This window comes from Nycticebus coucang, chromosome 18 (genome assembly GCF_027406575.1).
Source record: "Nycticebus coucang isolate mNycCou1 chromosome 18, mNycCou1.pri, whole genome shotgun sequence".
NCBI classification, from domain to species: Eukaryota; Metazoa; Chordata; class Mammalia; order Primates; family Lorisidae; genus Nycticebus; species Nycticebus coucang.
Window position 1 is genome coordinate 36,519,278 of NC_069797.1, and position 10,060 is coordinate 36,529,337.

The following is a 10,060-nucleotide window of genomic DNA, read 5'->3' on the forward strand; positions in this document are numbered from 1 at the left end:
AGGTGTGAGCCACAACGCCTGGCTAGTTTTTCTATTTTTAGTAGAGATGAGGTCTCATTCTTCCTGAGGTTGGTCTTGAACTTTGTGTTGTTCAGATCCATCAGCCTCCCAGAATGCTAGGATTACAGGAGTGAGCCACCCCAACAGGCCACTCCTCATATCTTCATAGTCCCTGCCTCCCTTACTCTCCCACAAGGTAGCTTCTCTTCAAAACCCAAGACTTCCCGAGTCCAGGGGTCTTTTTTACCTCATGCCACTCTTTTTGCAGTCTTTGTTTTAAAGCCATGAATCGGCTCACTGTGGAGTGGCAATGCCATGGCATCCTCCCCAGGCCTCTGAGACTCAGTCCATACCCACTTTCGGAGTGTCCACTCCCAGCGTCCTCACGAAATGGACGCATGGCTCCTCCTGGTCACAGTTCTTGGACTCGCAGCAGATACGTGACTCAGTCCAGGCCAAGTTATTCTCTCCTTGGGGTTGTTTGTCAACACTGGACTTGAAGAGGATGTGTTTGAGGGTTCCATGTTGGAGCAGCCACAGTTGGATATGAACATTTGAGGACAGAAGTCTGCAGATGGGCAGAGAGGCCGAGGTGAGGGACAGGAGAGGAACCGCAGTCCATGACTTCCAGACCCTTGTGGGGCCTTGGCTCCTGCAAGGTACTTCTCTGACCTTCCATCTCATTGCTCTGTTCAATTAAGCTTGTAGACAGGCCCACGCTTTTCAATGAAGAGATCCCTGAACAAGACAGGGAAAGTGGGGCGTGTGGGGGAGAAGAAACTTGACCAAAGCTGAACACTTAATGTAGAAGGAGAATCAGGTCTCTACCTCTAAATCCAGGCTACTTCCCCTCAACCATGCTGTCCTCGGTTGCAGGGAAATACAAGGAGTTCTCAGCATACAAGTCTTCTGACTGTGATTTCTTAGAGCTCAGAGATTACGGGTCCTGTTGATGATTCTCTCTCCAGGTTTTAGCATCCATGTGTTTGGTGAGTATCTGTAGAATGAGCACAGGAGCAACAGAGGAGGAACACAGCTCCAGCCCCAGAATCTGGTCACTCTATTCATTTAATTCAGGTCTTCTCAGTGAGCACAGGTCAAGCTGTCCTCTCTCAGTAAGTCCAGGAACACCCTCTGCCTCCATACCAGAAGGGCCTTTCCTTTCTCCTCAGAAACTGGGATAGATCGCTTTATTTAGTGTTCACTGGTTTCTGGTTCCAATCACATGGGAGGATTATTTGTTCCCATTCTTTTGAAGTTAGGTGTGCCTGAGTGACCTGTTTGAGTAAGTGGGGGTGACATGAGGCACTGCTGGGCTTACGTTTCAGGAGCCAGTGCAGGGCATGGTAGAGTTTCCCTCCCCTCTGCTACAGTCACGTTCCAAATAGCAGCTGCTCCTGCACGCTGGGTCCCAGAGCACCTGAGGACGGTGCAGAACACAATCCCCAGCCGTCCTGTGGTGGACAACACATCCAAGGTCTCAGATTTCCTGGTTGCTTGTTATCACAGCAATACGTGCCTCTTTGGCATGGACGCGGGCCCCTCAGCCTCTCTTGGCAGTTCCCTTTACCCTTGCCCTGTTCTTGGGCATTGCTCAGCTTAACTGTTCATGCTGGGGGGTTCTCCTATATCAGCTCCACCCTAGGACTGTCCTCCTACTGAATTCTCAAGACTTTGCTAATTAAAGAGGACTTTGCTGCAGAATGTACTGTCCTGGGGCTGCTGGTGTCCTCTGAGCCTCAATGGATGTATTAATCCATTTTCTGTTGTTTATAACAGAATACTAAAAACTGGGAAATTCATAAAGAAAAAGAATTTGATTTCTCATAGTTCTGGAGGCTGGGAAGTCCAAGGTCAAGGCGACGCATCTCCTGAGAGCCTTTGGCTAGTAGGCACTCTCGGCAGAGTCCCAGGTAGCGCAGGGCATCCCAGGGTGAGGGGGCTTATGGGCTAACTTGCGAGCTCAGGTCTCTTTTCTTTTTATAAAGCCATTAGTTCTCCTCCCATAACAACCCATTAATTAATTAATCCAATTAATCTATTCTTGAGGGCCAAGCCCTCATGATGTGATCACCTCTTAAAGCTCCCCCCTCTCAACACTGCCATGTTGGGGATTCGGTTTCGACATGAAGTTTAGAGGGGACAGTCACACCATGGCAGCGTGCAGTGCATGTATGATGGAAACCAAGCCCTTTGTTTCCATTAACACAGTCACACGCCTGACCTTTCCTCTCCCCATCTCCTTCCATTGCTCCTGATCTGTACTTTCTCTGGTTTTGCACATGGGCCATCAGCCTGGGCACCTGCTGATCTATCAAACCACTGTCACCCAGCACCGATGTCAGCATCCCCCAGCTGTCATCTAGATACTCCTGCTCTCTGGAGGGGAAAGAGCAGCGGGCAGAAATAACAGTGACGGTGACAGGCAGAACTTGATGGGGTGCAATTGTAAAACAACGTTCTTTTTTTCTTCTCAAGACTGTCTGGCAAACCTACCTTGCTCACCCAGACTGTTATCTCAAGCAGGTTCCTCAATATTCTGGCACTTTCAGGAAATGACATGAGGTCACTGCTAGTTTCAAAATAGCCTGTTTGCAGTGATATGATGCCCGGTCTTCTGTAATTCTTAAAACTCTGAACTCTAAGCTTCTTGCCAGTTCCCCTGGGAGCCTGGAAGGAGAAACAGCTGAGTAGTTTGGGTCCTTCATTTTTCCCACTTCTCTGTTATTCCTGATCCCTCCGGGATGAGAGCAAGTTTGGGGGGACCGATGTGGGACATGGACATTGTGTTGGACCGATTCTGTCATCATTTGACTTTGGAGTCAGAAGGGATTGAAGGATGTTCCAAGATGGGATTTTTCCTTTCGGCACATTTGTGAGGCCTTTTGGAGCCCCCGCCTGTGAATTGCACCACACCACACCGCCCTGGGAGGTGGCCTTGGGCTCCCGTGCTGTCCTTTCTGGTCCTTCCCACCCTGACTCCTATTCCAAACAGAGCTGCTTAGGGAGGGGGCCGCCCTGCTCTACGTTAGTAGGAAACCCTCTTTGCAGGGACCCTGTGGAGGGGTCCTTGGTCCTGCCATCGTGACTCAGGGAAACAGTGATCTCTCCTTATCCGAGGTTTCCCTTTCCACGGTTCCAGTTACCCAATGTCAACTGCAATCTTAAAATAGGTATGTACAGTTACATTAAGATATTTTGAGGGTGAGAGAGAGACCACATTCACATAACTTTTAGAGTAGTATATGGTTATCATTGTTCTATTTTATTATTATTGTCTTTTATACCAGTCTATTGTTCTATTTTATTATTGTTGTTGTTAATCTCTTACTGCGCCTAACTGATAAATTAAACTTTATCGTAGGTATGTACATGGGGGAAACAGTATCCGTATATAACAATTAGCACTACCTAGTTTCAACATCCATGGAGGGGCTCAGAACGTATGCCCTGAGGGTAGGAGAGGACTGTTGTACTCAGAGAGAGGCAGCTGACACGCTCCAAGTGACCTCCCTGAAACCTCTCCTGCCAGGCTTGAGGCAGAAGGCGCAGTCGTAGTTCCCACCTCTGCTTCCTACAGAAACAGCGGGCAGAGAAGGGAGAGAAGGGAGGCCTCCTCTCTCACGCCTGCCCACCCCACCCTCCAGGCCTCCCACGTCTCAGCATGGCGCCCAGCCAGGGCTGCTCTTGGTGTTGATGGCCGTCTTTGCACATCCTTCATGGCTAATGTAGCACTTGGCTCTGACATGTAGAATTATTTTCTACCTGTTGTTTACCCTTCACCTTGACCAGGGTGGGATAGCGGGCGAGGGCGGCAGTTCACAGACAAACCCAAAGAAATGTAACTGTTAGTCAGAATAAGGCTGTATGCTGACGGTCAAGCTCTGTGTTTCCAATTCCATCTTTGGTGGGAAGAGTGAAAAAAAATCAAAGCTGTTCTGGCTCATTTTGGGGTGCTAACGCATGGGTCCTCTCCTCCCCAATACCACCCCTCCATCTTCTTTTCTTTGTCTGTTGACTTTGATGGTGACAAACTCCAACATAGACATCGGCCATATAGACATGTCCATATGGGCATCGGCCAAGACAGAAAGAAATACAAGGAGGTCTAGGAAGCTTTGTGTATCATTCCCAAACACCCATCTCTAAATAAAAGAGATCCTTGCTGCTGTTTTCCCAGGAGCAGACTGCACAGAGCTGTTCAACTGAGAGCAGCTTAGTAGCAAAGCAGCACATGGGACTCAGAGCATCTGGCCTGGCGACTTTGGATTTGGGGTTCACATGTGAAAGCCCCTTTCGTCTGCTCTGTCTCTGGTGTCTCGCCATGCAAAGCATATGCTCCCCAGGGGGCACCCACCCAACCTTTCCCAAACCTCAGTCTCAGGCAATCTCTCTTGGTGACTCCTCCAGGGCTTCAAAAGTGTATTTCCTGTGTGCTGCAGAGCCTTGCGGTTTGAAATCAGACTATTGGAAAGGTACTTTATGATGTTGGAGAAACCTGCTCAGCTTTGAATGTGTGTGAGCCGGTGACAGATTTCACATGGATATGTTTTATATAAATTAGTGCAAGAAGGAAAAAGCCCCACAGCTATTTGAAATAAACCTTCAAATGTATCTTTAAGCAGGAAATCTGAAAAACATGTCAAAGCCATTGACACAAATTTTAAGAATACAGGGCACCCTGAACTGATTAACTCACCCATAGATACATCAGAGAGAGGCTGAGAGGAGAGCTAACTACCAGTTTCTAGAACATGTAAGTTAAATCTCTTAGTTTATATCAGGTCATTTTAAAGGAACGTTTCTATCCGATTCTTACATTAACAAAAGGACAAAGAATATTCGTGTCTTAGGGGAAGATTTTAAAAGTTCTAAGGCCAATTGACTTGGATCCTTGAGATTGAATATTTATTTTAAGGCACTACCTTTATTAGAATATTTGCTCTGAAAACTGTTAGTTGAGGTTCTATCTGTTGTTTGCCATAGGAGGTGAATTTTCTTTTCTTTCCCTTATTTTTTGAGACAGAGCCTCAAGCTGTCGCCCTGGGTAGAGTGCCGTAGCATCACAGCTCACAGCAACCTCCAACTCCTGGGCTCAAGCGATTCTCTTGCCTTCGCCTCCCAAGTAGCTGGGATTACAGGTGCCTGCCACCACACCTGGCTATTTTTTGGTTGCAGCCGTCATTGTTGTTTGGCGGGCCCAGCCTGGATTCAAACCCACCAGCTCTGGTGTATGTGGCTGGTGCCTTAGCCGCTTGAGCCACAGACACCGAGCCATGAATTTTCTTATCTTGAAATAATTAACCCATTGGCTGCTCCTTTCCCCATGTAGTTCCAGTGAACAATGAAACATCTTTACAGATTCCCCAAGAAATGGGAACACAGCTAAAGGTAGTCCTTATTGTAAACAGTTACACATTTTTAAAAAGTAACTCTTAGGGTTTAATTTAAAACACCATTTTTATTTCCGTTATCTGAGGGATCTAGAATCTCCCACGTAAGATGCATCGAGAGAAAATAATTACAGCAGGAATTACTTTTGCTTCTCGTCCAGGGAATCTACAAGTAAGCATGTCAATGGTCCCTGGGCTAAGAAGGTAAGGCAGTTCAGGGAGGGTGGCCCTGGCTGTATCTAGAAGTCTGCTTCCCCTACCCAACATGGACTGAACTCTTTCTGTTCCCAGCCCTGCAAAGAACACGGAGAACCCAGAGATAAATAACAGTGCCTGGTAGTGTTCTTCCTTTCTGAAACCAGAACATTTTTGTTATGGACCCTGACCTTTACTCCCAGCACAGACATTTGCATATAGTTTGGGGTTTCCTGTGCCACTTTAGTCAACCCACAGAGAAACTAAAAAGAAATTGTAAATCCGTTCTGGCTAAAGAAGCTTTGAATCTGGAGCAAGAGATGACCCACTATCAAAGAGGAAGCAGATTGAGATCTGATTTTGTTTTCCCATGAATTGAAAATGGCAGAATTCTCATGGTGGAACGTGAGAAATGGCAGGCCGGGAGAGGGATGAAAGGAATTGTATGCGGAGTGCCATCCAGGGGACAGGAAGCCAAGGCTTCAGCCTCACACCTGCCACTCACTTGCTTTGTGGCCTTGGACAAATCACTTTTTCCTTTCTGGGGCTCAGTTTCCTCACCTGCCAGATAATGGGGTTAAACTATGCCTTAGTTTGGGCCGTTATACAAAATTGCCCTAGATTGGGTGGCTTATACAGCAAACATTTACTTCCCACAGTTCTGGAGGCTGGCAAGTCCAAGGTCAAGGTGTTGACAGCTCTGGTGTCTGGTGAGGGCCCACCTCCGGGTGTGCAGGTGGCCGTCTTATCACTGCATCCTCATGTGGTGAAGAGCAGAGGGAGGGACCCCAGGCCTCCTACCATACAGGGGCACTAATCTCATCATGAGGACCCAACTGTATGACCCAATCACCTCCCAAAGGTTCTGTTTCAAATATTGTCATATTACAGATTATGATTTAAATATATGAATTTGGGGAAAATGCAAACATTCAATTTGTATCAGAATGGGTGACTGCTAAGGTCCCTGGAAGATACGAGGACCCAGGTAGGAGGTTATGAAATGGAATGGCTAATTTGCTAGGATTCTTTAAATGATTCCACATGAACCAATTCTTCTTTCCTTCTCCTTCTTTCCTTCCTTCCTTCCTTCCTTCCTTCCTTCCTTCCTTCCTTCCTTCCTTCCTTCCTTCCTTCCTTCCTTCCTTCCTTCCTTTCTCTCTCTTTGTTTCTCCTCCCTCTCTCTGTTCCTCCCCCCTCTCTCTGTTCCTCCCTCCCTCCTTTCCTTCTTTCTTTTTCCTTGTCCTTCCTTCCCTTCCCTTCTCTGTCTTTCCTTTCCTGATCTTTTCTTCTTGAGACAGAATCTCACTCTGTCACCCAGGCTGGAGTTAGCTTCTCATCACAGCTCACAGCAACCCTAAACTCCTGGGCTCAAGCAATCCTCCTGGCTCAGCCTCCCAAGTAGCTGGGAATACAGGTATACACCACCGTACTTGGCTCATTCATTTCCTTTTGATAGGTAGGGTCTCACGATTGCCCAGGGCAGTCTCAAACCCTGGGGCTCAAGTGATCCTCCGGCCAAATTACTAGGATTACAGGAATGAACCACTGCCCTGGGCCCACTTGTATCTTTCTTCACCCCACGAGCTCTGTGGTCGAGTGCAGGAAGCACAGAGTAGTTGCTCTGATTCCTAGGTGCAACTGCTTTCTCTTCACCAAATGCCGTGGAAACTCTGTGTGTGGAGTCATTAAGAGCGAATCTTTAGAGGTAGGAAGATGGGGCTCCAGCTCCAGCCCTACCAAGTCACTGTTCAGTTCCCTGGGCCCCATCGTCTTCCTGCAGTGAAAGCTTGTCTCAGGCAGGTGGTGTCAGCGTTTCCTGGAAAGAGACATTTGTCAAGCACCCAGGTCCTGGACGGTGGCTCGTGGAAGGAATGAGCTCAGTCTGTGCTTCTTGTTACCACTGCTGCCGCCACTGCTGCTACTGGTCTTCAACAACGAGACCCCCACCACGATCCCGAGCATGGAGAAGTTCACTCTTTGCCAGCTCTTGCTGCTGGTTGATAATGCTAATTTCTTTCCTAGGCACTCACCCTAGTACATTTTCCAGGTTGTAAATCTGCCTCTCACCCTTGTAACTGCCTCTTGAACAAGAACCATTCTCTGCAATCAAGCCCATGCAGACAGCAATTCCCCATCCCCACATCTGCTGGGTACTCACGGCTTTATCGCTCTCCTTGGTTAGAACTGAAATACTTTATGGCGTTAATGCTTTTCAGGTTGAACCTGCAGGGTCAGTTTTCCAACATCCCCTCTGGGACCATTGCAGAACTTGTCTTCCAGAAGACAGAGTAATTGTGAGGTCTCCGACCCAGTTGGCACTGTCTGGCACAACAGAACATTCCTCGTCTAGGTGGGATTTGTCCACCTGTGGACAATGGCCTCATGGCAAGTGAGCTACCTAGGACCAATACTGCTAAAGGGGTGGGGGCGTCACATTTATGACTATGTGAGGCCCCCTCTTGGCACTGAGCCAAGAGCTCTGCCCTAAACAACTCTGGAAGCCAAGGTAAGAGTAAACATACATAATAACTTGTTACCGCAGTTGGGATGCCCGTATTCACAACGGATGCTGCCCAGGAGCCCATTCTGATGTATTCTGGGGGAATATTTGTCCTGACAATGAAAGAGTTGTCACTATCCCTCAACCTGCTGATGGGGAAACTGAGGCCCAGAGAGGTCTTGCTCAAGGCCGCACAGGAAAGGCAGAGTCGAAGCGCAGCCCTAATCGGATCTGCATGGAGATCTGGGCGCTCACTGACCCATCACCCTGCCTTCTACCTGTGCAGACTCTGCTGGCCCCTGCACTTTCTTTCTGACGCTGCGTCTACATAACACATCTTGTTTCTATCTTATTTTTCTTCCTTTAGATCTCTGTTTCTGGAGCCTGTGCCTGTGGGTAGAAACTGAATCTGAGCTGAGGCCCCATAGAACTTCTATTTGCATTTTTTGAGGTGCCAGGGCTCTGATTTTGCCTGAGGGTTGAGTTTGCTGCAGTTTCTGGCACAGGCCTGTGGGGGCTCTTTCCACTCTCTGCAAAACCCAGCCAAGGTCCTTGGGGAGCTGGTGGATCAACATCAGAGATCACTTTTTGTTGTTGTTAATTAATTTTTTTTTTTTTTTGAGACAGAGCCTCACTGTGTCACCTTAGGTAGAGGGCCATAGCGTCATAGTCACAGTAACCTCTAACTCTTGGGCTTAAGTGATTCTCTTGCCTCCCAAGTAGCTGGGACTACAGTTACCTGCCATAATGCCTGGCTATTTTTTTTGTTGTAGTTGTCATTGTTGTTTAGCAGGCCTGGGCTGCGTTCAAACCCACCAGCCCTAGTGTATGTGACCAGTGCCCTAACCATTGAGATACAGGTGCCGAGTCAGTTGTTAATTTTTTTATCAATACATATGATTGTATGTATTTCTGAGGTAGATGCAATATTTTGATACAAGCATAGTGAGCAAATCAGGATAATTGAGATATCTATTCTTCCTTTCTTTGTGTTGAGATAGGGATCGCTTTTATGCATTTTTGCTACAGTAGAACCTCCATGGCTGACCACCTCCTTGCCTTGACCACCTCCTTAAGTTGACCTAATTTTCATAGACCCGACATGCACCACATGTACGTTTCAATACGGGAGGCCTAGTTCCTTCTGTTGACCACCTCAGTCCTTTGGGTGGTCAACTTACGGAGTTCTACTATATATAAAATGTATATATATAGTAGACAGGCTGTCGTGTACACATATATGCAGGGTGGACATAAAGTTCATGTGCAGTTTAAAAGAGGTGTAACTTTAAATTGCACACAATTTTTTTTTTAGTTGATAAGCCCCAGTTTTATTATTTATGTATTTATTTATTTTTATTGTTTGGGATTCATTGAGGGTACAAAGAATTAGGTTACACTGATATTGCACATGAACTTTATGTCTACCTTACACTATAAACTACACGTGTAGTATGTAGCAAGTATATGTACCCATATACCATGTGTATAGGGGTACACATGGGTACATATGCACATGGTATACACAGAAACACACACACACACACGTACAGAGGGTGCCAAAAAATGGATACACATTTTAAGAAAGGACAGAACTGATAAAGTCATGTCTGTTCTGCAATTACAAGAGGTACAATATACAAAATAAAAAATGTTACCATATGTACTTAGTATTACAATTTTAATACTCAACAGACAGCATATATATTATAATTTGTATATATAAAACATATATTGGACAGCTCCTGTAGCTCAGTGAGTAAGACCCCGACCCCATATACCGAGGGTGGCGGGTTCAAATCCAACTCTGGCCAAACTGCAATAAAAAAAATAGCTGGACGTTGTGGGGGTGCCTGTGGTCCCAGCTCCCAGCTACTCGGGAGGCTGAGGCAGGAGAATCACCTAAGCCCAAGAGCTGGAGGTTGCTGTGACACCACGGCACTCTACCGAGGGCAACAAAGTGTCTCAA